Genomic DNA, 15,637 nt, shown 5'->3' on the forward strand with positions numbered 1-15,637 from the left:
TTTCCATTTGGATAAAAATAGATAAACCAAACGTGGATTCTTTTACAAAAAGGTTTAAGTATTTCACATCTTGAGGGTGGTTAATTAATACAATGTTGTTAATCTTTGACGGGGTAAGACTTGTGTCGTTCCAAAGCTAAGATACAGCTGTCGCGACAAAAAATTATATGTTTACATGACAGTCCTGATCATCATTTTAGAGCAGGCCAAGCAATTCTCTGCCAAAAGTATTTTTTGTTAATGCCACGCAAGGGGCGAGCGACTTCTGTAACACAGGAAGAGAACATTCCGCTTGACAGTGTAATGTCAACCAACAGAATCTGGAATGGAAAACTAATAGTCATGCAGCGGTAGAAGATGGGGCTAAAATACTACAATGTACCGACCAAGAGTCTCACTGTGAAATGAACTTCCCTAGTTAATAGCCGTCTAATGAAAATGGGGTTAGATAAGCTCGTACCACATCTTCGGAAGTAGAAATTTTACCTAATGCTCGCTCAGCAGGAGCATCTATAGCTAAGACAACAACAACTCAAGATCAAAATGCAAATAATAGGCGAATTATAATAAAAGACGAAGCAGAAATCACAAACTATTGGCCGGAGTGAATTTTCCTATGTACGCAGTGGAAATGTTAGTGGACAGTGGAGGCGGAGATAGAAAGGCAGAAGTACAAATGGTTATGTAAGTTTTTTTTTTTCTTAAAACAACAAGAATTACTGATTTTGATTCTTTTATATTTTAGGAAAATTATGATAATTTCCATAATGATCAACACCTTTGTGGTCACGAAGCGGAAGCCAATGTTGAGATAAATTTTGCTGCACGAAATTATGATAGAAATTCTAGTTCAGTTCTAGTTCAGTTATACTTCAGTTCTAGTTCAGTTCTAGTTCAGTTCTAGTTCAGTTCTAGTCAGTTCTAGTTCAGTTCTAGTTCAGTTCTAGTTCAGTTCTAGTTCAGTTCTAGTTCAGTTCTAGTTCAGTTCTAGTTCAGTTCTAGTTCAGTTCTAGTTCAGTTCTAGTTCAGTTCTAGTTCAGTTCTAGTTCAGTTCTAGTTCAGTTCTAGTTCAGTTCTAGTTCAGTTCTAGTTCAGTTCTAGTTCAGTTCTAGTTCAGTTCTAGTTCAGTTCTAGTTCAGTTCTAGTTCAGTTCTAGTTCAGTTCTAGTTCAGTTCTAGTTCAGTTCTAGTTCAGTTCTAGTTCAGTTCTAGTTAGTTCAGTTCTAGTTCAGTTCTAGTTCAGTTCTAGTTCAGTTCTAGTTCAGTTCTAGTTCAGTTCTAGTTCAGTTCTAGTTCAGTTCTAGTTCAGTTCTAGTTCAGTTCTAGTTCAGTTCTAGTTCAGTTCTAGTTCAGTCTAGTTCAGTTCTAGTTCAGTTCTAGTTCAGTTCTAGTTCAGTTCTAGTTCAGTTCTAGTTCAGTTCTAGTTTCTAGTTCAGTTCTAGTTCAGTTCTAGTTCAGTTCTAGTCAGTTCTAGTTCAGTTCTAGTTCAGTCTAGTTCAGTTCTAGTTCAGTTCTAGTTCAGTTCTAGTTCAGTTCTAGTTCAGTTCTAGTTCAGTTCTAGTTCAGTTCTAGTTCAGTTCTAGTTCAGTTCTAGTTCAGTTCTAGTTCAGTTCTAGTTCAGTTCTAGTTCAGTTCTAGTTCAGTTCTAGTTCAGTTCTAGTTCAGTTCTAGTTCAGTTCTAGTTCAGTTCTAGTTCAGTTCTAGTTCAGTTCTAGTTCAGTTCTAGTTCAGTTCTAGTTCAGTTCTAGTTCAGTTCTAGTTCAGTTCTAGTTCAGTTCTAGTTCAGTTCTAGTTCAGTTCTAGTTCAGTTCTAGTTCAGTTCTAGTTCAGTTCTAGTTCAGTTCTAGTTCAGTTCTAGTTCAGTTCTAGTTCAGTTCTAGTTCAGTTCTAGTTCAGTTCTAGTTCAGTTCTAGTTCAGTTTCTAGTTCAGTTCTAGTTCAGTTCTAGTTCAGTTCTAGTAGTTCAGTTCTAGTTCAGTTCTAGTTCAGTTCTAGTTCAGTTCTAGTTCAGTTCTAGTTCAGTTCTAGTTCAGTTCTAGTTCAGTTCTAGTTCAGTTCTAGTTCAGTTCTAGTTCATTCTAGTTCAGTTCTAGTTCAGTTCTGTTCAGTTCTAGTTCAGTTCTAGTTCAGTTCTAGTTCAGTTCTAGTTCAGTTCTAGTTCAGTTCTAGGTCAGTTCTAGTTCAGTTCTAGTTCAGTTCTAGCTTCAGTTCTAGTTCATTTAGTTCAGTTCTAGTTCAGTTCTAGTTTCAGTTCTAGTTCAGTTCTAGTTCAGTTCTAGTTCAGTTCTAGTTCAGTTCTAGTTCGTTCTAGTTCAGTTCTAGTTTCAGTTCTAGTTCAGTTCTAGTTTCAGTTTCTAGTTCAGATCAGTTCTAGTTTCAGTTCTAGTTCAGTTCTAGTCAGTTCTAGTCGTCTAGTTCAGTTCTAGTTCAGTTCTAGTTTCAGTTCTAGTTCAGTTTCTAGTTCAGTTTCTAGTTTCAGTTCTAGTTCAGTTCTAGTTCAGTTCTAGTTCAGTTCTAGTTCAGTTCTAGTTCAGTTTCTAGTTCAGTTCTAGTTCAGTTCATTCAGTTCTAGTTCAGTTCTAGTTCAGTTCTAGTTCAGTTCTAGTTCAGTTCTAGTTCAGTTCTAGTTCAGTTCTAGTTCAGTTCTAGTTCAGTTCTAGTTCAGTTCTAGTTCAGTGCTAGTTCAGTTCTAGTTCAGTTCTAGTTCAGTTCTAGTTCAGTTCTAGTTCAGTTCTAGTTCAGTTCTAGTTCAGTTCTAGTTCAGTTCTAGTTCTGTTCTAGTTCAGTTCTAGTTCAGTTCTAGTTTAGTTCTAGTTTAGTTCTAGTTCAGTTCTAGTTCAGTTCTAGTTCAGTTCTAGTTCAGTTCTAGTTCAGTTCTAGTTTAGTTCTAGTTTAGTTCTAGTTCAGTTCTAGTTCAGTTCTAGTTCAGTTCTAGTTCTAGTTCAGTTCTAGTTCAGGGCAAACAGAAAGGCTTCCTACAGCCGTGGCTCTAGATGGATGTGTATCCTCACTGGCGTTGAAAGTTGATTTGTTGCCGTTGGTACCATATTTTCGGGTAGCTACCCCTGTACATCGGTGTTAGTATACATGTGAGTAATGGACAATTTTTACTTATTTTAAAATGATTATTTACAAAATTTCGCAATAATTTTGTCACTACTAAAAAATACGTTTATGTAGCATATAAATAAATTTGTTAAACCTCTAAAAATCCCCATATATTTATGAAGTATGTGGAAAAATATAAAATTTTACAACCCTAGACTTGATCCTTATAGTAGTAAAACAACAAAAATATATATGACTTTAGTTTAAGTCATTTGACTTTAACGATAAAGAAGGCAGATAAAAAATTTTACGCATACGACACCTTTGACTACAATTCATCTCATAAGCGTATACATATATGCCACAATATTTACGTTACTTTTAAAAATGTTTATTTTTTCGTTTGTTTTATAACATTTTGACCATGTTTATACCAATATATGCTGCCTGTATAAGCCAATTTTATGACCATACATTTTAAACTTTGTAGGGGGTGGTTTTTTCTTCATTTACATTTACCCCTCACCTCCCTTAGTCGACTTCAATTATGCATAAGAAACGCAAGAAAACCCATAAGAAAATGATGTCGTCATCGTTGAGAGTCGTAAAAAACGTAACGGAAAAGCTCATAAAAATGTCGCATGTCTATTATGCATTCCATATGTAAGTAGTTGTAAGCCAGTAGTAGTAGTAGTAGACCTTTCCCTTTCCATTTTCATGTGTTATGCTGCCTGTTTTATAGTCTTCAATATTTCCAAGCAACAACACTTAATATAATTTTATAGAAAATGTATTTAAAGAAAGAACAAAGTTTTTCTTGTTTTTCCCCAAAAAATCATTACGTGTTGGTTTTTTTATATCTTCCACAATAATGGGGATGAATGTTGGAGTACAATTGTGGTAACCCATTGGTACTTATTTTAACAAAAATGGACAATGAATTATAAATAGTTTAACCTATAGTCTAGTTAGTTAGTTAGTATATAGTCTAGTCTTAAGTCTAGTCTATAGTCTAGTCTATAGTCTAGTTAGTCTATAGTCTAGTCTATAGTCTAGTTAGTCTATAGTCTAGTCTATAGTCTAGTCTATAGTCTAGCCTATAGTCTAGTCTATAGTCTAGTCTATAGTCTAGTCTATAGTCTAGTCTATAGTCTAGTCCATAGTCTAGTCTATAGTCTAGTCTATAGTCTAGTCTATAGTCTAGTCTATAGTCTAGTCTATAGTCTAGTCTATAGTCTAGTCTATAGTCTAGTCTATAGTCTAGTCTATAGTCTAGTCTATAGTCTAGTCTATAGTCTAGTCTTTTTTTTTTTTTTTTTTTTTTAACGAGGTGAAATCATCGAAAGACTTTGTGCGAGACTTTAACACGCTAAAACACCCCAAACGTCTTCCCAATCCCGGCGGGACGACCGCGAAGTATTTCTTCGCCGGGATGGGTAGGTCATTTGACCTCCACTATTGTTTTCAGTTTCTACTGAGTTCTAGAAGAACAAGTTTTATATACTTTGCTATATATCCCCAGTACGTAGGCGAACTCATCATGAGCTGGATAATATTATCTACTCTTATTTCAGTTCCTAGCTCTGTTTGAAGATCCTCTCTTTTTGAGTTGAACCTGGGACAGAAGAAGAAGACGTGTTCTGCATCTTCTAGGTCATGGCAAATTGGACATAAAGGTGATTCGGTCAGTCCAAATCGATGTAAGTAGTGCCTATAGGCACCGTGTCCGCTAAGGAATTGGGTTGTGTAGTACTCCACATGCCCGTGTTTTCGTATCTTCTTCTTCTTTACAGTTTTCCACTCGCCATTTTCGGTTTCTTCCGGAGCAGCACTTTCAGCTGGTGTATCCGGAATCACTTCTGGACCATTTTTTCGAGCTGGCAACTCTCTCTTGTTCTTCTTTTTTGGTTTGTTATCCTTAGGGCTCATCATCTTTGCTGGTCGTTTCCTTGCAGAGGTTTCCATGCTTTTGGGAGTTGTACCCTCCTCTTTCTGGGTTAACCTAATATCAGCAGCTCCCTTACATCCACGGCGACACATTTCACATTTGTCTTCCCTTACTAGAATATAGAGTGCTTGCATCTCGTTTGCCATTGCCCCGACGTCTTTGTGGATATTTGTTTTCTTGCGCAAGAATAACACAAGTTCCCAGATCTTATCGCCTAGCCTGGCAAAGTCGGAGACTATTGTTGGAGCTTTGTGCTCTACTGTCACTGACTTTGGACCTGTTTTCGTACCATCGGCGTCGTGCTCTAATGCCTCTGGTTTTGGATCCGACTCCATTCCTTCGGGAACTGAACTAGTTTTTGTTCCTTCGTTGTATACTGCCACTGGTTTCTGACCCGTTTTCGTTGTTTTAACGGTATTGCACGCGGGTGAGGCTTTCTTAGTCACCGAGTTTCTTCCAAGTGGTGATTGCTGTGCTGAGTTGCTTGTAGCATTTTGTGTTACCCTAGCCAAGCTTACCGGAGTAACATTGCAGTCGTTGGATATCGACGACTGGTGGCCTGCTCGCGCACCACCTTGAGCCGCCGGTACTGGGGTCATTAGCCCCTGCACCGTAAGTGAATTTCCTTCATTGAGCTTTTCCATTTTTGTTTTTTGTTCCGGGATCCTACCCGTAGCGTTTTTGTCCTAACCGCCAGGAGTTTTAATTGCAGCCGACCCTAACATGGGAAACAGACGCTGACCAGGGAGCCGCTCAATTTGAGACAGACGCTTCTGGGTTTAATTTCGACTGGAGGAACCACGAAGACGTCACGCTTCCAACTACACCTCTCTGGAGGGTACCTCCTGTGGGAGATGCCTACTTACTGGCGGCATCTAATCGCCATGTCACAAAGTCGTCGTCAGGCTTCTGTGCCTTTTTTTAGCACACCCTCGGACTTTGCCGCTCATGGTCGGGGACTGCTTATTTATCGCAGCTGGCCTACATATCTGTAGGTCGTTCAGCTATCCGCCACCCGCTGACCCCGATAGTAGCCCGAGCTAGGCCCTATCTATAGTCTAGTCTATAGTCTAGTCTATAGTCTAGTCTATAGTCTATTCTAGTCTAGTCTATAGTCTAGTCTATAGTCTAGTCTATAGTCTAGTCTATAGTCTAGTCTATAGTCTAGTCTATAGTCTAGTCTATAGTCTAGTCTATAGTCTAGTCTATAGTCTAGTCTATAGTCTAGTCTATAGTCTAGTCTATAGTCTAGTCTATAGTCTAGTCTATAGTCTAGTCTATAGTCTAGTCTATAGTCTAGTCTATAGTCTAGTCTATAGTCTAGTCTATAGTCTAGTCTATAGTCTAGTCTATAGTCTAGTCTATAGTCTAGTCTATAGTCTAGTCTATAGTCTAGTCTATAGTCTAGTCTATAGTCTAGTCTATAGTCTAGTCTATAGTCTAGTCTATAGTCTAGTCTATAGTCTAGTCTATAGTCTAGTCTATAGTCTAGTCTATAGTCTAGTCTATAGTCTAGTCTATAGTCTAGTCTATAGTCTAGTCTATAGTCTAGTCTATAGTCTAGTCTATAGTCTAGTCTATAGTCTAGTCTATAGTCTAGTCTATAGTCTAGTCTATAGTCTAGTCTATAGTCTAGTCTATAGTCTAGTCTATAGTCTAGTCTATAGTCTAGTCTATAGTCTAGTCTATAGTCTAGTCTATAGTCTAGTCTATAGTCTAGTCTATAGTCTAGTCTATAGTCTAGTCTATAGTCTAGTCTATAGTCTAGTCTATAGTCTAGTCTATAGTCTAGTCTAGTCTAGTCTAGTCTATATAGTCTAGTCTATAGTCTAGTCTATAGTCTAGTCTATAGTCTAGTCTATAGTCTAGTCTATAGTCTAGTCTATAGTCTAGTCTATAGTCTAGTCTATAGTCTAGTCTATAGTCTAGTCTAGTCTATAGTCTAGTCTATAGTCTAGTCTATAGTCTAGTCTAGTCTAGTCTATAGTCTAGTCTATAGTCTAGTCTATAGTCTAGTCTATAGTCGTCTAGTCTAGTCTATAGTCTAGTCTATAGTCTAGTCTATAGTCTAGTCTATAGTCTAGTCTATAGTTAGTCTATAGTCTATAGTCTAGTCTATAGTCTAGTCTATAGTCTAGTCTATAGTCTAGTCTATAGTCTAGTCTATAGTCTAGTCTATAGTCTAGTCTATAGTCTAGTCTATAGTCTAGTCTATAGTCTAGTCTATAGTCTAGTCTATAGTCTAGTCTATAGTCTAGTCTATAGTCTAGTCTATAGTCTAGTCTATAGTCTAGTCTATAGTCTAGTCTATAGTCTAGTCTATAGTCTAGTCTATAGTCTAGTCTATAGTCTAGTCTATAGTCTAGTCTATAGTCTAGTCTATAGTCTAGTCTAGTCTAGTCTATAGTCTAGTCTATAGTCTAGTCTATAGTCTAGTCTATAGTCTAGTCTATAGTCTAGTCTATAGTCTAGTCTATAGTCTAGTCTATAGTCTAGTCTATAGTCTAGTCTATAGTCGTCTATAGTCTAGTCTATAGTCTAGTCTATAGTCTAGTCTATAGTCTAGTCTATAGTCTAGTCTATAGTCTAGTCTATAGTCTAGTCTAGTAGTCTATATCCTAGTTTATAGTCTAGTCTAGTCTATAGTCTAGTCCTATAGTCTAGTCTATAGTCTAGTCGATTGTCTATCTATAGGCATAGTCTATAGTCTAGTCTATAGTCTAGTCTATTTGTCTAGTCTATGGTCTAGTCCTATAGTCTAGTCTATAGTCTAGTCTATAGTTATAGGTCTATAGTCTAGTCTCTAGTCGTAGTCTATGAGTCTAGTCTATAGTCATAGTCTATATAGTCTAGTCTATAGTCCTAGTCTATAGGTCGTCTATAGTCCTAGTCTATGTCTAGTCTATAGTCTAGTCCTATAGTCTATGTCTATAGTCTAGTCTATAGTCTAGTCTATAGTCTAGTCTATAGTCTAGTCTATAGTCTAGTCCTATAGTCTAGTCTAGTCCTAGTCTATTAGTAGTCTATAGTCTAGTCTATAGTCTAGTCTATAGTCTAGTTCTATAGTTCTAGTCTATAGTCCTAGTCTATAGTCTAGTCATAGTCCTAGTCTATAGTCTAGTCGATAGTCTAGATCTATAGTCTATAGTCTAGTCTATTGCCTAGTATATACTTCCAATCTCCGCTCTAGTCCAGTTTATATGTAGTCTAGAATACAGTCCACTCTATATATATATATTCAATATCTTTGGTACCAATTCATCTACTCTTTGCTCATCACTGATGCCTAATCCACATACCAAAGTAACATCAAACGTACAAGAAACATAGCATCTTCTCAAAAAATCTAATTCCATTTAGTAGCCTGCCTAGTTGTAGGATATAGTGTTTACCAAGGGGAATGAGGTACATACGTACATTGTACATTCAATGGGAGTGAGTGTGTTTAGAGAATGTTATGTTTAGACTGATCCCCATCTTAAAAATATATCACAACATGTTGCGTTTTGTAAATGTTTCTTACGTGTTTTTATCTTGTTTTATTATAATTTTATTTATATTTTTTTGTTGCTTTCTTGTATAAGTCTACCTTGTTTTGTTTGCTTTTTTCATTACATTACATTTTATTCTTTAGGTTTTTTTACGGTCTAGTCGATAGTGATAAGACTTTAATGTGCTCAAGTTTAAATAAGATGGTAAAAGGTTTTAGAAGTTAGAGGAGGCGGTGCAAGAAAACAGCTTAACGTCTAGGCCCATAAATTGTTTATCCTTATAGTATCCTTGTATCTCATATATTAAACATAAGGTATTTTACTTTAATATGTAGCCACAAATGTTAAATGTTTAATAGGATTTTTTGGAGAGAGTTAAATTTTAGTTTGAAGTGAAAATCAATTTCAAATTAAAGATGTTTAAATTTGTTCCAAAATTCCTATTATTATGATTACCTATAGATAGAACTGCAGTCTCCCTTGTAGTTCGGTGAAAAGTGTAATTTTAATATATAGTCTCGTCTTAAAATGGTTGATTAATATCTGAATTTCTGTAGAGCATTTTTTAGTCATCCAAATCAATTACACCATTTTACTTTTATTTTTATTTTGATTACAAATTCCGCATTATTATTACTTTCAATAATTAATTTTGTCGACATTGTTGTTGGTTACTCTTGACTGTGCTGCTGTTCACCTCGCTCGCTGGTTTATTCTTCGGTTCTAAAAGATGTCACCAAGAGACAATGGGACAACTTAAAAAAAAAAAACAAACAAACTGTCTGTTAAATAAATAAATTAAATTGTGAATAAAGAACACAGCGACAAAAAACTAACTTGACTTGTTGCTCCATATTTGGAGTTTAAATGTTTTTTTTGTCAGCTGCTTCATCATCATCATCATTGTTGTTTCGTTCGTACATACGTTCTTCTGCTTGGGGTTTCGATGATGATGAACCATTTATTTTTTAATAAGTCTTCTTTGTTGCAGTAATGGAAATTTTGTTTTTTTGTTGGAGGCGGTAGTATTTAAAATGCAATTGTTGGCTTTATTTATGAACTTTATGAATTGTAAGGTTAACAAAAATCTGTAAGAAATAAACGATTTTTAAGGAAGTAAGTTAAATAATTGTCACCGATATAATAAATGGATCACGAAGCAAGGACATGCAGTATTTAAGTCCATACTCGAGACCAAACTATAGACCAGGATATAGAACAGACTGTAGACAATTCTATAATCCAGACTACAGATCAAACTATAAAAAGCATAAAGACAAGACTACCGTTCATTTGTAGTTCAGTTTTAATTCAGTTCTAGTTCAGTTCTAGTTCTGTTCTAGTTCAGTTCTAGTTCTAGTTCAGTTCTAGTTCTAGTTCAGTTCTAGTTCTAGTTCAATTCTAGTTCAGTTCTAGTTCAGTTTTAGTTCAGTTCTAGTCCAGTTCTAGTTCAGTTCTAATTCAGTTCTAGTTCAGTTCTAGTTCAGTTCTAGTTCAGTTCTAGTCAGTTCTAGTAAGTTCTAGTTCAGTTCTAGTTCAGTTCTAGTTCAGTTCTAGTTCAGTTCTAGTTCAGTTCTAGTTCAGTTCTAGTTCAGTTCTAGTTCAGTTCTAGTTCAGTTCTAGTTCAGTTCTAGTTCAGTTCTAGGTTCAGTTCTAGTTCAGTTCTAGTTTCAGTTCTAGTTCAGTTCTAGTTCAGTTAGTTCAGTTTAGTTTCAGTTCTAGTTCAGTTTTTCTAGTTCAGTTCTAGTTCAGTTCTAGTTCAGTTCTAGTTCAGTTCTAGTTCAGTTCTAGTTCAGTTCTAGTTCAGTTCTAGTTCAGTTCTAGTTCAGTTCTAGTTCAGTTCTAGTTCAGTTCTGTTCAGTTCTAGTTCAGTTCTAGTTCAGTTCTAGTTCAGTCAGTTCGTTCTAGTTCAGTTCGAGTTCAGTTCTAGTTCAGTTCTCAGTTCTAGTTCAGTTCTAGTTCAGTTCTAGTTCAGTTTTAGTTCAGTTCTAGTTCAGTTCTAGTTCAGTTCTAGTTCAGTTCTAGTTCAGTTCTAGTTCAGTTCTAGTTCAGTTCCAGTTCAGTTCTAGTTTAGTTCTAGTTCAGTTCTAGTTCAGTTCTAGTCCAGTTCTAGTTCAGTTCTAGTTCAGTTCTAGTTCAGTTCTAGTTCAGTTCTAGTCCAGTTCTAGTTCAGTTCTAGGTCAGTTCTTGTTCAATTCTGTTCTCTTCAGACTAGACTATAGACTAGACTATAGATTAGACTATAGACTAGATTATAGACTAGACTATAGATTAGACTATAGACTAGATTATAGACTAGACTATAGATTAGACTATAGACTAGACTATATACTAGACTATAGACTAGACTATAGACTAGACTATAGACTAGACTATAGACTAGACTATAGAGAGACTATAGACTAGACTATAGACTAGACTATAGACTAGACTATAGACTAGACTATAGACTAGACTATAGACTAGACTATAGACTAGACTATAGACTAGACTATAGACTAGACTATAGACTAGACTATAGACTAGACTATAGACTAGACTATAGACTAGACTATACTAGACTATAGACTAGACTATAGACTAGACTATAGACAAGACTATAGACTCGACTATAAACTAGACTATAGACTAGACTATAGACTAGACTATAGACTAGACTATAGACTAACTATAGACTAGACTATAGACTAGACTATAGACTAGACTATAGACTAGACTATAGACTAGACTATAGACTAGACTATAGACTAGACTATAGACTAGACTATAGACTAGACTATAGACTAGACTATAGACTAGACTATAGACTAGACTATTAGACTAGACTATAGACTAGACTAGACTATAGACTAGACTATAGACTAGACTATAGACAAGACTATAGACTCGACTATAAACTAGACTATAGACTAACTATAGACTAGACTATAGACTAGGCTATAGACTAGACTATAGACTAGACTATAGACTAGACTATAGACTAGACTATAGACTAGACTATAGACTAGACTATAGACTAGACTATAGACTAGACTATAGACTAGACTATAGACTAGACTATAGACTAGAATATAGACTAGACTATAGACTAGACTATAGACTAGACTATAGACTAGACTATGACTAGACTATAGACTAGACTATAGACTAGACTATAGACTAGACTATAGACTAGACTATAGACTAGACTATAGACAAGACTATAGACTCGACTATAAACTAGACTATAGACTAGACTATAGACTAGACTATAGACTAGGCTATAGACTAGGCTATAGACTAGACTATAGACTAGACTATAGACAAGACTATAGACTAGACTATAGACTAGACTATAGACTAGACTATAGACTAGACTATAGACTAGACTATAGACAAGACTATAGACTAGACTATAGACTAGACTATAGACTAGACTATAGACTAGACTATAGACTAGACTATAGACTAGACTATAGACTAGACTATAGACTAGACTATAGACTAGACTATAGACTAGACTATAGACTAGACTATAGACTAGACTATAGACAAGACTATAGACTCGACTATAAACTAGACTATAGACTAGACTATAGACTAGACTATAGACTAGGCTATAGACTAGACTATAGACTAGACTATAGACAAACTATAGACTAGACTATAACTAGACTATAGACTAGACTATAGACTAGACTATAGACTAGACTATAGACAAGACTATAGACTAGACTATAGACTAGACTATAGACTAGACTATAGACTAGACTATAGACTAGACTATAGACTAGACTATAGACTAGACTATAGACTAGACTATAGACTAGACTATAGACTAGACTATAGACTAGACTATAGACTAGACTATGACTAGACTATAGACAAGACTATAGACTCGACTATAAACTAGACTATAGACTAGACTATAGACTAGACTATAGACTAGGCTATAGACTAGACTATAGACTAGACTATAGACTAGACTATAGACTAGACTATAGACTAGACTATAGACTAGACTATAGACTAGACTATAGACTAGACTATAGACTAGACTATAGACTAGACTATAGACTAGAATATAGACTAGACTATAGACTAGAATATAGACTAGACTATAGACCAGACTATAGACTATACTATAGACTAGACTATAGACTAACTATAGACTAGACTATAGACTAGACTATAGACTAGACTATAGACTAGACTATAGACTAGACTATAGACTAGACTATAGACTAGACTATAGACTAGACTATAGACTAGACTATAGACTAGACTATAGACTAGACTATAAATGTAAATGTTTCACCTTACTTGTTTAAACATTACAAATCAAACATTTTACTGATATTTTCCGACACCCTATTAACAGGTTCAACAAAATTGCTACAATTTTTATGGAGAATCCTCATTTACTTTATTTATAAAACCCTGTACAATTATCACAGCTCTTAAATTCCAAACATGCCACCATATTTGTTAAATACGCAAAATCGTTTAAAAATGTTGAGATTAATTGCTGTTTTTATTAAATTTATGCCAATGCGTATTTCAAATTATAGCTGCTGCTACTATCTTTTTTAACTAATCACCCAGCAATATAATACAAATGCCTGCAAAAATAGAAATTGCTTTCTGTTAAAGAAATAAATACATAGACCAAACTGGTAAACAAATTAAATGCGTTGGTGCCTTTTCTGTTTTTTTTTTTTTTTTTGTTAATGTTTAATGGTCAAACAATGAACCAGTTTAAATTGACTGACGCATTTCTCAAATAAAATAAAAAATATTATGAATGTGCAACTACAACACTACTCGGCTAACATACAGACAAGACATTGACATTAGAGGAGACTTGCGAAAAATGCTTTTTTTTATTACTTTAAAAGCCAAACATGATTTAAGAAAGCAAATTGAAATAATGATAAATGTGCTTAATGAACATACTCTGGTACTTACTTTAGATGTGAGTTGACATTAAGTGAAATTCTTTTTATGAAGATTTGTTTCTTTTTTAGATTTTCTTTTTCAATTCATTAACAAAAGATTGACTTTGTCCAGATTTTTGTCATGTGTAATTCAACTAATGTGTAGAATGCTCGATTAGTTTATAGTGAAAGATGCTGGGCTAAACATTTTGGGGGGTAAGATGACTGAAAATTAATTTTTTATATAATATTTCTAGTTCTGTTCTAGTTCTGTTCTAGTTCTGTCCTAGTTCTGTTCTAATTCTGTTCTAGTTCTGTTCTAGTTCTGTTCTAGTTCTGTTCTAGTTCTGTTCTAGTTCTGTTCTAGTTCTGTTCTAGTTCTGTTCTAGTTCTGTTCTAGTTCTGTTCTAGTTCTGTTCTAGTTCTGTTCTAGTTCTGTTCTAGTTCTGTTCTAGTTCTGTTCTAGTTCTGTTCTAGTTCTGTTCTAGTTCTGTTCTAGTTCTGTTCTAGTTCTGTTCTAGTTCTGTTCTAGTTCTGTTCTAGTTCTGTTCTAGTTCTGTTCTAGTTCTGTTCTAGTTCGTTCTAGTTCTGTTCTAGTTCTGTTCTAGTTCTGTTCTAGTTCTGTTCTAGTTCTGTTCTAGTTCTGTTCTAGTTCTGTTCTAGTTCTGTTCTAGTTCTGTTCTAGTTCTGTTCTAGTTCTGTTCTAGTTCTGTTCTAGTTCTGTTCTAGTTCTGTTCTAGTTCTGTTCCAGTTCTGTTCTAGTTCTCTTCTAGTTCTGTTCTAGTTCTGTTCTAGTTCTGTTCTAGTTCTGTTCTTGTTCTTTCTAGTTCTGTTCTAGTTCTGTTCTGTTCTGTTCTAGTTCTGTTCTAGTTCTGTTCTAGTTCTGTTCTAGTTCTGTTCTAGTTCTGTTCTAGTTCTGTTCTAGTTCTGTTCTAGTTCTGTTCTAGTTCTGTTCTAGTTCTGTTCTAGTTCTGTTCTAATTCTGTTCTAGTTCTGTTCTAGTTCTGTTCTAGTTCTGTTCTAGTTCTGTTCTAGTTCTGTTCTAGTTCTGTTCTAGTTCTGTTCTAGTTCTGTTCTAATTCTGTTCTAGTTCTGTTCTAGTTCTGTTCTAGTTCTGTTCTAGTTCTGTTCTAGTTCTATTCTAGTTCTGTTCTAGTTCTGTTCTAGTTCTGTTCTAGTTCTGTTCTAGTTCTGTTCTAGTTCTGTTCTAGTTCTGTTCTAGTTCTGTTCTAGTTCTGTTCTAGTTCTGTTCTAGTTCTGTTCTAGTTCTGTTCTAGTTCTGTTCTAGTTCTGTTCTAGTTCTGTTCTAGTTCTGTTCTAGTTCTGTTCTAGTTCTGTTCTAGTTCTGTTCTAGTTCTGTTTCTAGTTCTGTTCTAGTTCTGTTCTAGTTCTGTTCTAGTTCTGTTCTAGTTCTGTTCTAGTTCTGTTCTAGTTCTGTTCTAGTTCTGTTCTAGTTCTGTTCTAGTTCTGTTCTAGTTCTGTTCTAGTTCTGTTCTAGTTCTGTTCTAGTTCTGTTCTAGTTCTGTTCTAGTTCTGTTCAGTTCTGTTCTAGTTCTGTTCTAGTTCTGTTCTAGTTCTGTTCTAGTTCTGTTCTAGTTCTGTTCTAGTTCTGTTCTAGTTCTGTTCTAGTTCTGTTCTGTTCTGTTCTGTTCTATTCTAGTTCTAGTTCTGTTCTAGTTCTGTTCTAGTTCTGTTCTAGTTCTGTTCTAGTTCTGTTCTAGTTCTGTTCTAGTTCTGTTCTATTTCTGTTCTAGTTCTGTTCTAGTTCTGTTCTAGTTCTGTTCTAGTTCTGTTCTAGTTCTGTTCTAGTTCTGTTCTAGTTCTGTTCTGGTTCTGTTCTAGTTCTGTTTTGTTTTAGTACATTTAATTATCATTGTGAACTAGAAACTCATGGCTCTTTATCATCTAAAAATTAAACATCTCAGTTCATCTACCCTATTCCTTATTTAAATATTTCAAACATCTCAAAATTTAGTTACGCATCAAAGTTTCATTGAAACAATTCAAAAATAACAAATTTATTTCTTAAAAAATAAGAAAAAGTATTTCATACTTTTTGATAAATCAACAAATTTAATTTAGTTAAAATGTTTTAAACATAAAGAAATCTTAAAAGATTTTCTAAGAAAAATCAAGTACAAATTGTTACAAAAATATAATAAAAAAAAAAAATCAAACTCAATTTATTGAGCTTGAGCTTCCAATGACCTCTTCAAAGTGTTTGCCATTATAGAAC

This window comes from Lucilia sericata, unplaced genomic scaffold, assembly GCF_015586225.1.
Source record: "Lucilia sericata isolate MDLA Ls3-8-SP2 unplaced genomic scaffold, ASM1558622v1 Contig001330F_arrow, whole genome shotgun sequence".
NCBI classification, from domain to species: Eukaryota; Metazoa; Arthropoda; class Insecta; order Diptera; family Calliphoridae; genus Lucilia; species Lucilia sericata.